Raw genomic sequence first — 8,874 nt, forward strand, 5'->3', positions numbered from 1 at the left:
TTGCCTTTCCACTCCGGCAGCGTGGTTTTTGTGCCGAGTTTATTTCGGTAGAAACCTTACAGTGGTACAATCCCGTAGAAATTGTCTGAGGTTTTGTAATCTACTTTATTTGATAAGTGCTTTAAATGGAAAATGTTTGTTTGTGTTAGAATAGACTTAAAAATAAACGTAAAGTTATATTCAGACATTTTGACCAGTGCATGTTTATGTCAAGAAGTTGAACATTTTTCCGTTAAGCGTTAAATATATCTGCGAATTAAAGCTATATCATTTTTGTAAATAATCGACAATGATGCAATTTTGCAAATACATAAAAACATTCTTTTTTTCAGCTACATTTTCTCTTTTTTCTTCTTTTTTTTGCATAATATAAAACACTATGAATAATGGCAACGAATCTGATACTAATTAATTATAGGCATATTCAGCTTCTGGGATTGATGTTTATTCATTCATAAAACAACATACGTGACAAAATGCTTTCAAGTCATAAAAATAAAAGAAATATCTGTTTGCTTTCTTAATTTCTATGTCAATTAAGTAATCATATATTTTGTGCATGTGCGAAAATACAGTTTTAATCAATTACTTGTTTTTATAGACTGCTTTGTTAGGTGTTAGGATTTCTTTTATCATTGCTTGTATCAGTTAATTTTGTTCTAACTGATTTAGAAGTAAAAACATTTAAGTACCCCCTGCTGTATTTATTTGATAACCTGATTCTCATTATTCAATGACCTGATGAAATATTGTAAACAACTAAGACTATATTGATATGGACATTTGGAAAATTATTTCAATTTAACACATCAATAATCATGAAATACTAGTATCATGAATACTGAACAGTATCTACTAAGCTACCAGAAAATGTTTTTTTTTTTTGTGCAGTTCGGTATGCACATGCGTTTCATTGTTCGCGAGCATTACTGGTTGTCTCGTTATTTTGGACAAAACTTTTAGAATGTCATTTATAACTTAGTAAATTATTATGTTGAACTTAATATTCACAAGAAACTTAATGACTTTTTAAATGCAGTGTAATTGGGGGCCAGCGCGATGCACAAATCTCAAATATCCTAGAAGAAAATTTGTTTCCGATACTCCTTTAGATTATTTGATAAGGTGGATGTGTATACGTTTCAGAATGATACGTAATATTATACTATTTATTCTTATTTTAGAATGGCCAATGAGATTCCCTGATGTCAGTTTGCAATTTTAAATGACCAATGAAAATTATACTTGTATTTTGTTCTTACCTGTGAATTTAAAAGAAGTCAAACCGTTTTCAGATTGACTTCGTCCGAACAAGATGATGAACAGATCCAGTAATTTACACAAAAGTAGTCAAAGCTTAGACCATGTATGTATGATATAAACATATTATGCGCTGGAACAGAAATGAATATTTCCGTAAGAACAACACTTCGCCAAAACATTCTGATTCAAAAACATAAAAACGAACTATTATATCTTTTTTTTTTATCTGAACATATTTGAGAATGAATGCGAAACACAATACTCGTATACGCTTATAGAATATATTGAATTCAAATTAATGGAAACGATCCCGATTTAAATTTCATTTCAATGGTTGAATGTCATAAATTCTCACATTATTACTCATAATAATGTCTGACAGAACTATTTTATAACGATACATCATAACAATATTGTTTTCATTTTTGATTTCTACTGGGCATATTATTATAATGGAATTTTTGTGTTCAAACCTTAACCACAAATTATTCCAAATGGCGAAGTCTTCTTGCGTCATTCATACAAACGAATTATCAATGTCTGTCCCTATTACAAAATCATATCCAATGAGGTTTACTTAAAGACTTTAAAGGATTTTCTGTTAAAAACTATACACATAGAACACGGATGCTTCAATTTAAGTTTATACGTTTACGAACGGACAGAGCGGGATGGTCGGAAAAATCTATAAGCCCCATCCTCCCGAAGTAATGAGTCATTGAAATTAAAGATCCTTGAAATGATCATTCTCCTGTTTTGTACTTGTTTACATTTGTAAAAATCAATTGCTGACAACCATAAATCAGTGTTTTTGTATCATGAATTATGATTCATAATGTGATTATCTAAAAGCACTGTAAATATGAATATAAAAACCTCTTTGACACTTGCAAAATATGTAAAATATGGAACATGAAAATGATAACAGTATAATTTGATTTTAAAATTGATTGGAATGGAGTTTTCGATAGTTGTTGATAAATATATACATATAAAAATATGTACACATTTTTAAATGAGTATTATGTGTCTCGAGCCGTTCAACTAAAAACATCATGACAGAAGAAAAACGAATCCTTTACTAACGGTTCAATAAGCTTAAAATCAGAAAGGTTAAAATATAATTTGTTTTTCTTTGTTTTACACCATTTTGTCCCTTCATTTATACTTGAATACTATTATGCCGCATACTTTTGTTTACTTTATTCTTCTACTGTTCTAATTACTTTCTACTCCACAGTAGGGATATTTCATACTGTATTCGGAAAGAATCATTCATCACGGTTTGGGAAATGCATAATTTGTTAAATGCGTCGCTGACAGACTGAAATCAATAAATATTTATCACCATAAATATGTTTATTACTAGATTCCCGAAGTCATGTCTCGGGAACACAAGATTACATTTAATCGATAATGTAGTGCTCCATGAATGGCGTAGTAGTTTCTGAAGATGCTGTATTGAGTGTCAGTCCGAGATAAAAATTGTCATAATTTTCCTTCGTCTCATGATATCTTTGATTTTTATACATATCAGACTTGTGTTTCCGTTAGTTTTACCCATGCCTGTAATTTCTTTTGGCATGGGAGCTACCAGATGAGTCACATGCTATGCAATGACATGCTTCGGATGACGTTATTTCGCCTTTATGAATGAAGAAATTTTAAACGCTGTTGTAAGAAAATAGTAACGGTAGTAATGACGTAAATTTCCATGGAAAATTGTTTTATTAAGGTAAATAATTTAAGATATGATGGAATATGGTAGGATATGCAAGAAATAATAGCTGATATAAGTTTGCGGTTGGGATCGGTTTATTCGTCCCTCGTGAAATGTAAAATGTCGTGTATTCAATTGCTAATTCTTGCATAAATCGGACACCTTATCGTAAGTGTAGCAAAGTATTTACTGGTGAAGGCATAATGTGGCAGGCAAGAATGTCACATGTCAACATTTATAAACGTAAATGAAACACAACGAAGTAAAATATAACGAAAGCAGTATCACTAGGGCGAAGAGTCACAATAGTACAATGTGACACCTTAACGTAAGTGTAGCAAAGTATCTACGAGTGAAGGCATAATATGGCAGGCAAGGATGTCGCATGTCAATTTTTATAAACGTACAATGAAACACAACGATGTAAAATATAACGAAAGCAGTATCACTAGGGCGAAGTGTCACAATAGCACAATGTGATAAAGCAAATAACGCAAATTTATTTTCATGTTAAAGATAAATTTACAAAACGAATATACTCATTGTGTTGCTGTCTTAATTCCCCTCCCTCTTACTTTTTTTTAAATAACCAAACAGTTATTTAAGAACTTACAGGCAAATTTTGAGTTTTAAAAAGTAGCAATGACTTAAACTTTGAAATATTAGGGCATATAAGACACTGCAAAACATACTAGTAGTCACCAGAAAGACTACTTTAAGTCAACATTAGTCATTTATAGCGTTCTGTAGTATATTTGTTTTCAATTATTACACAGATTTTCGCAAAATATTGCATCAGACATTATTAATCTGTAAACTTTCTATAAACATGTACTGTTTTTTTCGAAAAAAAAAAATGCAAAAATCGTCAATATACAATGTCACTGCTACTGTTTGAAGCTCAAAATCTGCATAAAATCACTTTAATAACATTAGGGAAAGCTAAATACTATGTATTTGTGACTGGGATAAGAAATGATAGCATATTCATTTTGTCTTTTAAAAAGAAAAACATTGCCAAATTGTTAATCGCATGAAGACATTTATGTCAAAATCCGCCATTTTTTACACCAGCAATTGATTGCTTTGTTCAAAGAACACCAGAAATCAGCCTCTCCTTTAAAACCCCTAAATGATGTTATATTGATACATTTTACGATCTTTCAACCACACGCGGTGTTAATACTCATCTGTGCAACGACTATCAATAATTTATTTCTTTTAATATTCAAGTTATAAAAGGACATAACGCCAACATATAGTTTTCAGATTAATGCCCCATAGTCTACCAACTGTGCCTGTTCATGATGAACAAGTACTCATAATTATTTTCCAGACTTGCTCTCGTTTATCAACAATATATCATTTGAATTCATGTATTTTTATTTTCTGATAGACAGAGTACGTTTCGATTGCGTATATATTTATGCATTTGCTGCCTTAGACTTCCATTGCAAATTGTCCCATATGGCAACATTTGCTTGCGTCATTTATAAAGAAGTATGATAATGTTTATCTCCTATTATATTCAATAATATTTTCTTTCAGGAAATTTTATGAATAAAAAGCATAGATTTTGTAAAATATTTCAGACTTGATTAAATAAACAGTTTGTTTATTCAATATGAATGCTGACATTTACAGGATTTCTGTTAAGACTTAGACATTATTAATATATATTGAACAATATTTTGATCCTATTATTCTCAATAAGAATGTCTGAAATTTGAGGCATGTAGACATGTCAGTTTGCAGATGTTTTTTTCGATACAGAAATGTAAATGTTTTTAATAAATAATAGAATTATAATCAGAATCACAGCTTGTTATGATATAAAATAACACACGACAGTACTGGTATGTGTAACATTTTTTTTTAATAAGTCAAAACAAAATTCAAATGTACGATGAATATATTATACTGCAACCAAACTCAGAGAGTCTTGTCTAGCTGCATATGACATGTTTTAACAAGCAGATTGAAGTTGTTAATGCTTTTAGTTACGTTGGTTTAACATTTACAAGACAACTTTCTATGAAAAGAATGGTACATGAGTTATGTATAAAGAGTAAGAGGGTTTTTATATCAATCTTAAAATCCTTGTATGATTGTGGCCAATTAAATAAGAAAGTATTTTTTAAACTGTTTGATACTAAAATATGTCCTCAGTTACTTTATGGGGCTGAAATTTGGGGCATGGGTAAATTTGAAGAGCTAGAACGAGTTCAATATTATGCATGCAAACGCTTTATGTGTTGTAAACAAAATGCATCCAATGTAGCTGTATTAGGCGACTGTGGGAGGTATCCCATGTATTTAATATCCATTAAGAGGTGTATTAACTATTGGTTAAAAATTATTAAAATGCCAAACGATAGATTAGTTAAAATATACAGGGACATGACAATTGGGTAACATCTTTAAGAAAAAAATTTCAAAGTCATGGTTTTGGATATGTATGGGAAAGTCAATCTGTTACATCAGATAAATACTTTATAGTACAATTTGAAAATATGTTAAAAGATATATACCTACAGGAGTGGCATTCATCTGTAACCTCTAATGTAAAATTGTCTTTTTATGGTATGTTTAAGGAAATTTTTTCATATGAATGTTACTTAGATGTTCTAGACATTAGAAAATTTAGATATATATACTCAAATTTTAGAATAGGGTCACATGATCTTGAAATTGAGGTTGGTAGACATAAAAAGATATTGAGGGAAAACAGATTATGCACAAAATGTTCTAAGAATGTAATAGAAGACGAATTTCATTTTTTACTATGTTGTGATTTTTATTCAGAACTTAGAAAATTTTATCTACCGGTTAAGTACCTAAATGCACCAACCCGAAACAAATTTAATATATTAATGTCTACAAAAAATGATGATCTTATAAAGGGTACAGCAACATTTTTGTATTACGCTTTTGAAAAAAGGAAGTTAAACAATTAATATGTCTTCGATACAAAATGATAATTAAGAAAGTCCCAGAAATTTTTTTATGCTTTAAAGTTATTTTCAGTTAAATTTATATAGTATATGTTTAAACATTGTGCACATGCTATAATTTTGTGTAAATTGTTTCTCTGTATATATGTTTTTGCATGGGCCGGAGGCCTTAAAGCGAATAAAGTATTTGTATTGTATTGTATTGTATTGTATATGTTATCATTAAAGACATTATTTGAACTTCAAGAGCAGTTAATCAGTGTATGAAAAATGTCCGTTTTAAGGGAGCATATGCAACAAGGTTCGTAAACGAAAAAGACACACAGCTCATCAAATATAGCTACCAATGATTTCAGAAAATCAATATTTTGTTTCAGTGTTTCATTCGATATAATTATGTGAAGTTCCATGAGTACATTTGTTTGCACGTCTCTTAACAGCACGGCATGAAATTCAATACCACTGCAAAAAGACGCACCAATCCCAGTAGGTTTTCTCTTACATTCTCATCATGACTTCATCAACGACATTAATCATGCCGAGTTTGCATTTTTCACCTTTTTTCATTGCAGTAATGGTATTTTCCCTACTTATACTGACACCAGTAGGTGTTCAGTACTATATGTCAGCTGAAAATGTTGCCTCGTACTTCATCTTTGTGTTGTAATATTTGCAATGGCATTACTTTGTGAATTTATGCATTAGGTTCTACTTTTTTCTCAAAATATGTCTTTTCTTGTTGTCATTTCTACTATAATGTGCTTTCAAATTTATTTGTTCAGTGTGTAAAATGTCTCAAACCCTAGTCGGATTTTCAAGCTATGCAGCGAAAAATCATGCTCTTCTTTTAATATTCCATTTTTGTTAATCAAATTAAATATTCAATGTTACTGGGGAAAAAAGGGAATTTTACAAACTGTATAAATAAAATTTATTATTAAATCAAAGACAAATCATAATGTTTGATCAACATGTAATAAATTCATGTGAAACATAACAATAAATTCAGTAAAAAGAATCATTTACCAACAAATAAAAATATAAAACCTCATTTGCATTCCCCCTTCTAAATTTAATATGACGTCATCCAGTCCATATAAGAATTATGGTCTGGGTAGCCAGTCTGTATGCGATTTATGGATCGGATGACGTCATAATAAATATAGAAGTGCGTATGCAAATGAGGTATAATATAATTCAATGAATGTACTGTCTACTTTGAACTTCTTTGACCTTAGTGTGTTACTTCAGTACGCGTTAATATTTTTGCTGTAGTCACTGTCTTTATTTAGTTCTATTAGAGACAGTTTGTCTACTCTAACGTCTGCTTGCGACATTCATTCATAAAGAAGCATATGAAATGCCTCGAATTGTGCAATATAATTCAATGAGATTTTCCCCTCAGGAAATTTTATGCATATTTTTGTCTCGTCGTTTTAAGTACAGACTATCAAAAGGCAATGAGTTCTTTGTAACAAAAGAAGAAAGAAGGGATGCTATAACCGACAATAAAAAATAGTTACGTCAGTGATTATACATTTATAGTTGTTATTTACAATTCTGTTGAAAGCGCTATTTTCTATGGTTTGGGCTTCATGAAATATCAATACTTTATTATTAAGAAATATTTAATATAACTATGGATAGATGAAAGCCAGTTTGAACGGATATCATAGAACACATATCCAGTTATGGTTTTCTTAAAGATTGTCGAGCATGGATATTTATATTGCGCGAGTGTACGTGTGTGTTTGCGTACGCGCACGTGTATGTGTTTATGGGTTCTATAAATTTCATTTTCACTTGATAAGTGTTTATTGTAATCCTGCTAGAATGTTGTAGAAACACATTTGGAGTATATTGCCTGCTTTTTAATCTGTCATTTGATACTTCTCCGGAAAAAATAGACGTCATTACCTTTGATTTCCTCTAACAATTCAATGTTCTTTAATTCAGTACTTCGTATGCTAGATAAATGAGGTTCCATACGACTGGCTATTCATGGAATGCCACAAAAATGTCACGGTGAAGGTATCATGCTCATTGCCGTATGAATATAATATTATGCTTATATTTCTATTCTTAATTAACATTGTAAATAATTCACTGTTTCTTCTATTTAATCCTTTGCTGGTGGATGGGTGTTTACGTTTACCATTGAAATTCATGGACATACTCAACCAAATCGGACTTGCAACAGTTACTTTTAAATTCCATGATTGGAGATCACTTTAATGGTACGAGGTTCTTAGAACTTTGCGGGTTTTTTTCTTACTTTACTGGAAAAATGGATAAGTAACCAAATTGTTAAAAACCTCATTTTTTTATATTTCCCTTGCTGTTATATACCACAAAATTTGGGCTGTTCGAATTATTCTTTATTGACGTACCCCAATCTAAGTGAACTACTGTTTAAAGAAGCACGCCTCCATATTCATGTTTATTTTCATGAAAATTTTAGAAATGTATTTGAAAGTAAAATAATGTGAGGTGAACAAAAATAGTAATTTACATATTGAAATCGGTACTTACAATCCAAGAAAATTACCAAAACGTGGTCAACAAATGCAAGAACAGCCCCTTCTGCGTAAGTTACGCAGTAGAAATATTGTGATAAAATACTGCAAAATCAGTCTTAAACCACACATAACATAAAATATAACTTGGATCTTAAATGTTTTTACCTTTCTTAAAATTTCAGTACATTTTTCTCAATATTGATTTTCTTGAAATATTTTGGCTTACCTTGACGCCTGCAGCTTTAAAACTGCATGTTTCTTATTTAGTATGAAGCTAATTAATCAAGAATGTGTGGTTATTGCAAAATCATGTTTATGCTGTGTTAGACAGCCTTCAGATTTCTACTGTTCATTTTTTTGGCACAAAATCTAATTGTTCTCTTTTCAGAAGATCTTTTTAACACATGTTTGAAAGAAA

Source organism: Ruditapes philippinarum, unplaced genomic scaffold (assembly GCF_026571515.1).
Source record: "Ruditapes philippinarum isolate M1 unplaced genomic scaffold, ASM2657151v2 ctg755_1_1_1_1, whole genome shotgun sequence".
NCBI lineage: Eukaryota > Metazoa > Mollusca > Bivalvia > Venerida > Veneridae > Ruditapes > Ruditapes philippinarum.